Here is an 11506-nt window from a genome sequence, read left to right as displayed (position 1 = left end):
AATTTTTTTCCTAAGCAGTTTGCTGTTATGTGGAGGAGATGCAGTCCGTGTTCTGCAACTGCTATGAGAGCTGAGATTGAAATGAGTTTGATTCTCTGCTGCATTTTATCTAAAACCTGCAGGTAACTTGGCCTCGTTGTGTCTGAGCACCATAAGTATTTATTGTTTTTCTACTAGAACATTTCCACATCTATCAGTGTCATTTATATTGTTCTGTATTTAACTAAAATATGTTTTCCTCCTGCAGATTTTCTCTAGTTCTGGTCACAGTACTTCTGCTCTGTTTGTCCACACAAGCTGTTCACTCAGTTTCTGGTGCTTTCTGGCAGGGTTTGTTTAGGAATTGAATACTGTGATGTTCCTAGGTGTTCCCACACGTGCACCATGAAGACACACCTCTTGCACTGCCATTGCACCAGCACTCGGATTCCCCGAGTTTCTCAGTGTGCAGATCACAGCTGACAATTCAGTGTGAAGTTACCTGTGCAGGTGCTGTAATGAAAACACCCACTGCTCTCCTGTGCTGGAAATCCCAGACTTGGTTGCCCACAGCTTGTTTCCCCCACACATTATCCTGGTTTTGCAGCCTCCTCTGCTTCAGGGAATTTCTCAGCACATACTCAATTGTTGTTTCTTACTGAAAATTGAGCCACAGTAAATATGTGACATGATTAATTTTATACACCAACAAAATAAGACTGGCCCTTTTCCTCAGACCCCAATCAATGCCTACTCCTTTTAATTTGCTTTACTTTACCTTACATTCATTTATTTCTGCAGCCATATTCCCAGGTTTTTCACCAGCTCTATTCAAAGGAGTTTGCACCTCTCCTGTGCAGAATATCTCCAAAGTCAGAAGGTCTTTCTTTGGGTAAAATGCAGTCCTTATATCTTTGCAGACCTCCTCCCACGCCAGAAGCTCTCCTTCCTCTGAGACGTTTATCCTGGTCCAACCTGCTCCGAAGTCCATGAGACTCTTCCTGTTCTGGCCTGGCCCCAGCCCTTGGTGTGGGGTCTGTCAGCCCTGAATCTACTGCCAGCCTTCCAGGCAGGTTGACAGGTCCCAGGGGATGCAGCTGCAGGGCCATGACCAGCTCTGCACACCCTGTGGGGAAGTGACCAGAGAAAGTCCTGGTATGTACCTAATTTTAAACTTGTATATGCTTTTGATTTACATGCACAAAACCACACCAGCTCCTACCCTTACAGTATATTTTCCCCTGCTAGTTCTCCTTTTCCTGTATGGTGCCAGTTGTGTATTGTGATTCATTTTATGTATCCTTTATCATATTTGTCAGTAAGTCTCCAGCAGACACAAAGCAGCAGGCTCTGTTTGCAGCAGTACAGCTACCAGAGCTTGGCAAAATAGCAGTGCAAAATCATTTGCATTAGAGCTAATAAAGACAGCTGGAATGGGCCCCAAAATATGTTCAATAAACCAATAAGAGTGACTGCTGTTTATACTCCTACTTTAGTAAAACTAACTGGTTTTCATTCAACGTTTATGGTACTGTAATTGTGTAGTGTAGTATTTTCCGCAATTTAAAACTAATATAATGGTCAATGCCTGCCTTTAAATGCCGACAGTTTGCTAAACATTTCCGGTCTCATGCCTCGTGCATTTTATTTCCTCCATATGAGGGAAGGGAGGGAATGTCTTGCCATGTACTTTGCTGTAACTCCTGGTAAATGCTGTTTCTTTTATTGTGGCCATTATAGCTATCACTTTGGGGAATAAAAGCACATTGTGTTTTTTTTAACTACAATTCCTCTATTCAAAAATTTCCAGAAATCTTCTGGAGGAGTATAGAGATCATAATTTAGGAAAAGAAATATGTGAATGAACCAGTTAATAGAATTCTTTGAAATTCTAGATGCTAACACACTGCTGTAGCTTCCCTCTGCATTCCCCCCTAGCAAGTTTAGCTTATCTATCCCATGGAAATGATTTATTTAAAATAGAAGTGTCAGACCTTGAGACAGTATTATCCTACCAAATCTAAATGTCTTAGAAATACGTGCTTATTCTGAAACATGCACATATTGGCTTCCATAAAAGAACATGCCTATTTTTTAGCTTGCTTGATGCATGCCAGCAATTTTTTATAAAGAGGATAACTGATAGACATTCTTAATAATAATGACAAATAAATAGCATCCCTTTCTCACAGTTCTTGACAGTGCAAGGATGTTGTACAGGATTATATAGGCAAAAGTAACAGGCAGAATTTTCCTTTACCCTCTGCCATACATGAAACAATAAATCAGTCCATACTAAGTTCATTTAGCCATGTTTTACATCTTCTAGAACTGGAATTGTGTAGCCTACAAAACAATTTATATTTTATCTGTACCATCTAATTAATTAAATGGCCCCAGAGTACCAGACTCACAAATCTCGTTAATAGCTGAATACGGAAATAAAGACTGTTCAACCCTACTAGAATAATATTTGCATATCTCCACCTGCGATGGGTAATAAGTACCTGCCACAAATCAGAATTATGAATTTTGCACGCCTAACAAAACCGCAGGGGAAATTATACCTCAGACATTCCATAATAATTGCAGCTAAGCTGTTTAGTGCCATCCACTTATTCTGCCTGAAATGTTTAAAGCAGCAACAGTTGTAAATGAATTCAGGCACACATTCAAGAGAAAATGTTTTAAAAAGTTTTTCTGTCTTGCCATATGTAATTATCTTTATAGAAATGTTCATCTACAAGTTATAGCATGCTCACATTTAAAATTGCAAATTAAAAAGTAAGCTGCTCCAATTAAAGTACATTTTATAAGAGCATCCTTGTAAGTTTACTATGATTATACAGGAAACAGTTTGGGCCATGTTTATCCCATTGATGTCCCAGAATTGGTGATCTGTTCTATAAACAACTGCAGCAAGAGATTTGATTTTTCAGTGCTTCTTCCCCCAATAACAAGTGATTCCTGGGGGAGAGTTAACTGATTAGGCTTGGACAGAAATGTACTGCAATGTAGATAGTCTTTCATAGGCTGGGGAATTGGGACATTAAAGTAGGCAGCGTGAGTTTCCTCTGGTTTGTTTATCTTTGTGACAGGAGTGGAAACTTTGTATGTAGTATAGCTGGGGGAACAGTGAGATGCCGGTGGTCTCATTTTGTGGTTGGGAGTGTAAAGGAATGATAATGCCTTAAAGAGTTTAAACTTTATATAATGATAGGACTTTGAGAGAGTCCAAGAGCTCTTTATAAGCACAGGTCCTGCTCAGTCAACCACATTAGGACAGCTCTAGGAGCTGGATCGTGACCCGCTCGCCTCAGGAACACAGGTAGGTTTGTGAATGTGGTATGAACCCACCCACTGTGTGTGTATCTGCTGCTTGTGCACTGCATGGCAGTTCTCACTTTATCAACAGATGCTAAGAGCAGTGTTTTGAAGCCAGAGCAGCACACAGTGCACGTTCCACCTCTGTCTCCTGCTGAAGACACACAGACATGGGACAGCACCTGTCCCTGTGGGATCCCTGGTCCCAGCCTGCCACTCTGCAGGAGCTGGCAGGGGACACACCTTTCCTACTACAAACATGAGGCATTAGGCAGCAAACTGGTGGTGACAGCCCTGCTGCCTCTCGTGATATGTGTGCATGGATTGTTATATTATAGACTTTATGGAAGGCAATAGACCAACTCTAAAATAACTCCTCCTTCACTCTGGGTCTCACTGAACACTTGGTGTTTTATGAAGAGCTAGACTTCCCCTTTCTGCAGCAGAGGTGAACAGAGCCGAAACTGCAGTGTGAACTGTATTTGTGATCACTTAAATCAACTTATAATTTTAAAGCGAGTCTTCTGATTTTGGTGTATTTCCTCTTAGCAATGCACAGCACAGGCAAGCCTGCATATGTGCATTTTAGGCTGCAGGTGAGTGTACACTAAAGGGAAATGAGACACAAAGGAACCCCATTTCCATCAGATGAGAAGGGCAGAGACAGCCCAGAAGAAGGCATTTGATGGAAGGTGCAGATCAGAGTGTCCATGAGGAAACGATTTTCTGGAAGACAGCTGGCAGTTTGGGGAAGCATTCAAATGCATACATTTGTAGACAAGCAAACTCACCTCAGGGTTTGGTTTATGTTATTTTCAAACCAGTGGCCTTACAACATGCAAATATACTCCACTATAGTGCTTGCTGTCCCTCTAGAAGAAGAGCAGGAGAGGGCTGCTCCTGGAGAGGCAGTGGTGCCCTTTGCCAAGCCGTGCCAGCGACATGCAGCCCCCAGGGAACAGGCCCTGGAGTACTGCAGCTTCTGTGCCTGTAAACTTCCACATCTGTATGCTGAAAGGGGAGCAGTCATTTTGCCAGTGTTTTAGTAAAGGATTAAAAAATAATTAGGATTTATGTATGTTCAAAAGGAAGGGGCACAGTGCAGCAAGTCACAAGAAGATGATTAAGTCAGGTTGATTGGCTTTGCCTAGAATGACAGCAATGAGTGTGAAGGTTTAGGAAAATAGCTGATAGCCTATTACCATGATGAAGTGCAGCTTAACACTTCTTTTTATATTTTAGAGGACTAACAGATTGAGGTCCCTATGGATTTTTTTTCCTATTACATAAAATGGCTATAGAAGCTGAGCTATAATCCCTCACTAACTTACAAATTAGCCCAGGGCAATAAAGATGTTTTTATTGGAGGCAGATTTCATGAAAAGTTGTTCAGTTTTATCTCTGAGTACTGTACTGTGCTGAAGGCATTTAAGTGTCCTGTTGGGACACTCTGTCCTGGAAAGCAGTTACTCTCAAAAGGACAGCAAGGTCATTGGAAAAGCTGTATTTTATGCCAGAGGATCCTGCCCTCTCCCCTCAGTTCATCTGCCACTTTTTTGTCTTGGCTGTGAGCAGAAGCTGAGCCACGCTGTCAGACTTGCACTCTGATGAATGCAGATCCAGCACCAGACACGTGGCTGAAAGGGAGGCCCTGGTCCTCTGGCCTGCTTCTTCCAGCTTTGCTAAGTCCTCCTTCCTCTCTTCCTGCCAGCAATAAAGGATCCTGTGTCTCTGCAGCAAGGTCTCAAGCTTTCTCTTCAGTTCACACAAGTTACCTGGGCTGTTCCCCAAACCAGCAGGCTAGTTCCCTGCCATAAGTTGCCACTTTTCCTGTCTTTTCTAGAAGCAGTTAAAACTTGTAACACAACTCCCATCATCTTAGCTCAATTTTTCACAGAACCCTTTTCTCTAACCTTGGCAAATGCAGCAGTAGTTCAACTATCCCTTCCCCAGCAGCTCTTGCTGTCCAGCCTGCCTCCCTCTGCCCATGCCTCCTGGCTAATTCCCTTGATTTCACAGATAGCATAACCCACTCATCATCTTTCACCCATCACTTGGTATCAGACTGCAATGGTCTCTTGGCTCTCACTGTCATGACAGGATGGTTACATTTTCTGTCAAGACCTTCGTGCCTTTTCCTCTTATTCCTGCACTTTCTCTCCCTTCAGCTGGCAGTGGTACCTCATAATTACCCATAACCCTGGCTTCTAGCTGTGATTCAGTGCTGCACATTTGTTTCTGTGGCTTCTATGTTTGGAGGACTGTTGGCAGTTCAGTCCTCTCTCCCTCTTGGGTGCTCTCTGCTCTTTCACAGACACTCCATCTTTCCTTTGGATTTTGTTGTCCAGTTCCCTTCTTATAAAAGCTGGAATATATGCAAAAGGTGTGAAGATATTCCCTCTCTAGAGCCAAAGACTTTATAATCTTTGCTAGTAGCAAATAGCTTCAGAAAGTGCTAATTTTCTGCTATGTACATGCAGCAGTGTATGGTTGTAGCAGCAGTGCCACTTGGGCTTAGCCCCCTTCCAGTTGTATTCATATCAGCTGGCCTCTCTGGAAGGCAGATGAGGAGCTGGCGTTAGTGGTTTCTTTCCATAAACTATTATGCAGAGAATAATCTCTGATTGATGAGGTCGTGCCCCACTACCTTACAAAGAAACACATGTGTCTTTCCTAGGTTTAAACATAAGGCCATACTTGGCAATCAGACAGCAGTTTCTCATTGATTATGACTGGCAGAGATTTATATTATGCTTATTTTTGGTTTTGTTTCCTTCATTTATCTAAATCTAGGAAATATTTCTATTCAATCTTTCAATCTATAAAAAGTACAGATTTCATCTTATAAGATGCTTTAAGTATGTATAATAAAAAGATGGTTTTCCCTTTACCTTGCACATTCCATTCATATTGTAATTTTTTGTTCAAGCTTAAGCAGTCCATGTTTCATTAAAAAACCCCACACTATTCATATTTCTTTCATCCCTTATAAGATGGTAAAAGCAATGTTGCTTTGATGAAATTTGGCAGGTAAGAGGATCTAGTTGAATCATCTCAAACCCCTGGAGTTTTGGGCCTCCAGCTATTATAGTGGAGCAGCTATGAGTATTCAGAAATTGGTCCTTTGTTTGCACTGCATTTCCAAGCCATCTGTAGCACACAAAAGCCACAGCTCTCTTTATAGTTCAGAATGAATATTTAAAAGTTCAGTTTTAGATTTTATTTGTAGCACTTCACATCTTTCTATCCCATCTGTCTTGTGTCTCAGAGCAGTTACATTCAGCTGTGCTAGTTCTTGGTCTTAGAACCACAGGTAAATGCTGGTTCCTTTCCGTTTGGTGTCAGAGTGTGTACTGTGTGATCAGGATCTGCACTGAGCTCATACGTGTTTATTTATTCCCATGCACTAAATTTTTATTTGATATTAACAAGCAGCTGAAAACATCAAGTCATCCAATCTGAAACTTTCCTGCATTTTCCTGTAGAGTGGCAGGAAACCCAAACCCTCATGAGAGCTGCCAGCCCCGGATGGTGTAGCCTGGCACGGCGGCATGGCTGGCAGTACCCACCCCAAACGGGGAAAGCTGTCCTTGGACCCACGTGCTGAGCCTCCACTTCCACAGTGTGGCTGGGAAGTGACAGGTGCCCTGAGAAAAGGGAAGGCACGAGGATACATCCCAGTGAGAGGGGACTCGTGTCATCTGGTGTGGAGGAGGCTGTAGGGAAAGGGGTTGGAACTGCTCACTTCAGATGGTGTCAGCATATGCATTTGTATATATTCAGATGTATGTTCCGTGGAAAATTTAGCAAGAAGCAACAAAGCTTCTCTAAATTGCAGGAAAATAACTCGTTGTAGTAATTTACCCTGTTAGGGTATTATCATCTAGTTGTATCAGGTTCAGTATTTTGTATCTAAACCTTAGCTGAATCTGACAACTGTGTGCAATTTTTTTTCTCTTCTATGTTTAACTAGATACCTTGAGTCACCTCTTTTGAGTCAGAACTATGAAAAGGGAAGCAACATATCTTTCCGAAAACAAATGAGAGTCATCAACCTCCTGTTAAGTCATACTTCAGTTTTGTTAAATTGATCATCTCTTGTTTTTATTTTGTGCCCTGTCCTGGGCATGGATGGGACACCCTGGTGGAATGTTTGTTAGACTCTTGAGGTGTAAATGAATCATTGCCCTTAATGGCCTTTAATATTTTTTTTAATATAGAAGTATATAAATTTACACATGTATAGATATGTATATGTGTGTGTGTGTATATATGTGTATATGTACACATGTATCAACATCCCTTTCTAGAAAAAAATGAGCAAATATGTATGTTAACACATCTCATTATGAAAACTTTTGTCTCAACAAGACTAAATATAGCAATCACGTTGCAATTCACTGTGAAAAATCTGTCCTAAGAGTTATGTTGTCTTCATATGGAACAGAACTGAAGTAAATTAATGAAGACTATGGTACCCTGAACTGAGGTCCTCGGATTAACTAAAAAACAACAGCTTGTAAAGCCAGCACTTGGGGTTCTTCAGTGTATATTATATATTGCCCTCTCATCAGATGGACTTAAAAGGGTTAGAATTATTCAGGCTATTGTAATGTCATTGTTTAATAAAATTAAAAAGAATTGGTTTAGAACAAGCAATTCTGAAATATTTGATAGTAACTGAAAGTAGAAGGAGAGCTGTGTGCAAGTCTGACACGTATGTGTTTCATTGTTTCTCACTCAGGGCTTCCATGAGGCTGGACACTTGCTTTTTCAAAGATGAACACCTTATATAATATTTTAACTGAATTTCTCACTGATCTGTGAAGGTTTATATCACTTTAAAGAAAAAATGGCGCAATGAAGAAAGTAGGTTTTTACTTCTGAATGGGTAAGTCATAGGGAATAAATTGTTGTTTCTGGTAGCAATGCCTCCAGCATGGAGGTCTGAATCTCCCTGGGAGTCACAGGTGTGCTTCATGGCTGCATTCCCATTAAGAAAATGAGTGGTTTTGCTGTAGTGAGCCTTTTCCTAATGAAAGGCAGCCCTGCCCTCTGACTTCGTATTTCATTACGTGGTCTTAATTTTTTTTTGCTCAGTCTTTAAAGTAATGAACTTCTCTTTTTTGCAGATCTCTGTCATCTCCTGCTGGTGCTCCCTGGAGAATAGATGGTCAAAAAGTGAACTGGTTTTCTGGTTGCAAATCACATCCAATTCTTGAGTCCATGCACTGCCCACACAGCCTTTGCTGTTGCTTCAAACAAGCAGCTCTAAGTATGAGAATTTCACTTTGAATGTTGTTTTGGTAATTTATTACTTCGGGAACTTTTGTCTGTTATCAGTTTATGAAAGACTGAAAAACATAGACAAGTAAAATTATGTAATGTGCCCAAAGCACTTTTTATTGCAAGCTGCTCAGCTCCCAAGGCTTCAGGAGTGTTATGGGGATGAGCAAGTAATGCATGCTTAGAACTTCTTGGGGCTGGGAAAGGACTGTGCTAGGGGTAAGGAAGGCACAATAAAGGCATTTATTGTACATTGTCTATTGTGTAGATCTATTGTACAACGGCTCCACCTTACTCTACTTTTGTATGGAAATGGGGAATAAGGTTTAATTTTCAGATTGAAAAATCCAAGCTATAAAGAATTTAGAGGAAAGGTGAAAAAGAAGAGTAATTTAGCTGTTGGTTTCCTTTACTTCGGGAAATGAGTGGGGCAAAAGAAAGGATTTATGGAGGATGGGAATGAAAGCTCTTCTGGCTGGATGGCCTGAGTTAGTTTGTTAAAGACAGAATTTGCAGAGTGTTGTTTGTTAACATGAGCTGGCCACTGTTAGCTAGACATCAGGTTTTTTCAAAACCCTTCAAGCGAGGGAAGTAGTCAAAAGAAAGAAAAAGTGTCACGATTTTCCTCGTAATAAAACCACTAAATAGAAAACATAATGGAGCCTCAGACCATGTCCTGTGAAGGAAACACACTTAAAACCCAACATAACAAAAAAGTCTTTCTCTGGGGAGTTCTGTACCCTTTAGTCTCCAGCTGACCTACCTCGCCCCATTGGAAAGGCCTGAGCTCCCCAGTGAGCAGTCAGGACTCTGGAAGCATCTGGCAGCCTTTAGTCTGACTAACACTTAAAAGTCTCTAGGGATGCCTATAGTCTCAGGAAATCTTTTTTTTTTTTTTCATTTATTCTTTTATGAAACCTTTGTCCCTTCCACAGAGTTGTGTGGCTGATCTATTGTAAGTCTTTGTTCTATATGATGTTTTTAATCCTTTTGCTTAGCGTGTGTAAAAAGCTGCAAATTTTCTGTGCCTTGCCTGTCTTTATCCTCAGCAGTGAGGTTCCTTCCACAGCAGTAAGTCAGTGGGGTGGAATGACTGCTCTGCCCATTTGTGCACGTGTCCAGACCTGTTCAACCTTTTCTGCTCTGTAGTGCACTTAAATATCAAGGTGGGTCGGGTTCTAGTCCAGGATTTCTTAACATGGAAACCTGGACTTAGGTACCAAAGTGGATTCAGAAACACTGAAGTTTTGACTGCTCTCAAAAGAGCTTCTTCATAGTTTAAATTTTGCAAGAGATTGTTTTTTAGGCATCTCAAGCATTGATTTAGGAACCTAGTTTTAGGCACCCAGATTTTTGGATCTGGCCCTGCTGTTGTGTAGGTACATGGTGTAGTCTGTCTAAGATGTTGGAATGGAGTTTTTCTCCCTGAAGCATACTCATGCTCCTCTCCCCTGCCTCTCACACCAGGAACATGCAGACAATAGCAGTGTTTCACACTGAGTTCATGCTGTCTGATGGCGTAATCCAGTTGCTTCAGTGTAAATCAAAAAGATTTAAAAAATGTGCAGGTGTCAAGTGCTGACAGAACAAGCAATTAAAAATACAGAAGCTGTAGGATCCTAAGAGAACATCTAACCTGCATTTTTCAATTAGTTCCATCTGTTTTGTCCTCTTCAAAAAGCAGGACCTGTGGCTGCTGTGTGCCTGGCCTGAGATGGCCAGCACGTCTCCAAGGGCTTTCTGAAATGTCATCATGTAATTTTTCTTTTAACATGAACTAGTGTAGCCTAGGGACCAGTTTCTTTAGGATAGCTAATTCTGAAGTATTCAGCAAAGTTTTTCATTGTCAAATATATTGCCTTTAATGCCATTCAGTATCAAGCAGTATGACCAGTTAGGGTGAGGAGGAGAAAGACAGTTGTCTGTAAATTCTGAACCCGAAGAGGCAGCTGCTTTTCCTGGCCAGTTGTCAACACCGTGGTGCTTTGAGGATGAAGAGGGCTATGAAGAATAAGGCAGAACATATTTCTGCTGTTCCAGAAGCCTGGGCTTTCTCATACAAAGGAGAGGGTGACCCTACCCCCAGCTTGAGGAATCTTCTCTGTGGAAGAGGCAGGAGCGTGGGTGCGGCTGGGCCATGGCTACAGAATAGGGCTGAGCTCAAATGCTGTTTTTTCAGCACTTTGTCAGGCTGTCACATGCTCACTTGGAGTGTGCAATTGCACTTCCACACTTGGTGTGGTCTGTGCTAAAGGCTGGAAGAGGAAAAGCTGAAACAGAGAGACCAAAGGCGAGGATGAAAGTCCTCACTCCAGAGTATTGGTGTATTTGGTTCTTTACCCACTGTAATTTGTGAATGGCCAGGTTAGATCAGAAATGCCCTCCTGTGCAGCAGGGCTGGAGCAGCAGCCTGAGTCCTACTCTGTCTGGTGCTGTCAGCCTACCTCTTGTCCTCTTGTTCATTAGGAAGTTCTGTAAGTCATCTCAAAATCAAGAGGACAAAAATGTACATTTGAAAACACAGCATTAAGATTCAAAATATCTAGAGTACATTTTAAAATTTTGAGGTTTCATTCAATTTTTCCTTTCATAGCATGATCAACATTTTGTGCCATGTAGCTGAAGTTTAAATGAATACTCATATAAATTTTGTAAAAGAATAAATGGTAGACAATAGGAGGTTCACTGGTAGTGATTATGGTTAATGCTGAAAACAAGAATATGCACCTCACACCACATGTGTGATTTTCAAAGATCAGTTTATGAAGTTGCAGAGAAGGATCTTCAAATATTTCCTTGTTTTTGTAAACCCAAAGAGATTTTTAAACCACTGTACTTCCAGAATTCCATCAGGCTGCATGTATGAACTTCTTAGCCCTTAAAACTAGTAAGATGTCATAAAAACATTCATTGACAC

General features: G+C 41.2%; 1 long non-coding RNA gene across 1 annotated transcript; it reads left to right on the top strand.

Annotated features, from left to right (window-relative positions):
- Positions 1 to 899: 899 nt before the first annotated feature.
- LOC147651640 (uncharacterized) lies at positions 900 to 8838 on the top strand. Its single transcript, XR_015273787.1, has 3 exons — positions 900 to 1134; positions 8048 to 8194; positions 8436 to 8838. It is a non-coding gene; the product is annotated as an uncharacterized LOC147651640 (long non-coding RNA).
- The last annotated feature ends 2668 nt before the right edge of the window (positions 8839 to 11506 follow it).

Source organism: Cyanistes caeruleus, chromosome 9 (genome assembly GCF_971803275.1).
Source record: "Cyanistes caeruleus chromosome 9, bCyaCae1.hap1.1, whole genome shotgun sequence".
In the NCBI taxonomy this organism is placed as follows: domain Eukaryota; kingdom Metazoa; phylum Chordata; class Aves; order Passeriformes; family Paridae; genus Cyanistes; species Cyanistes caeruleus.
Note: the sequence above shows the minus strand (reverse complement) of the source record. Positions and strands in the feature narration are given on the sequence as shown.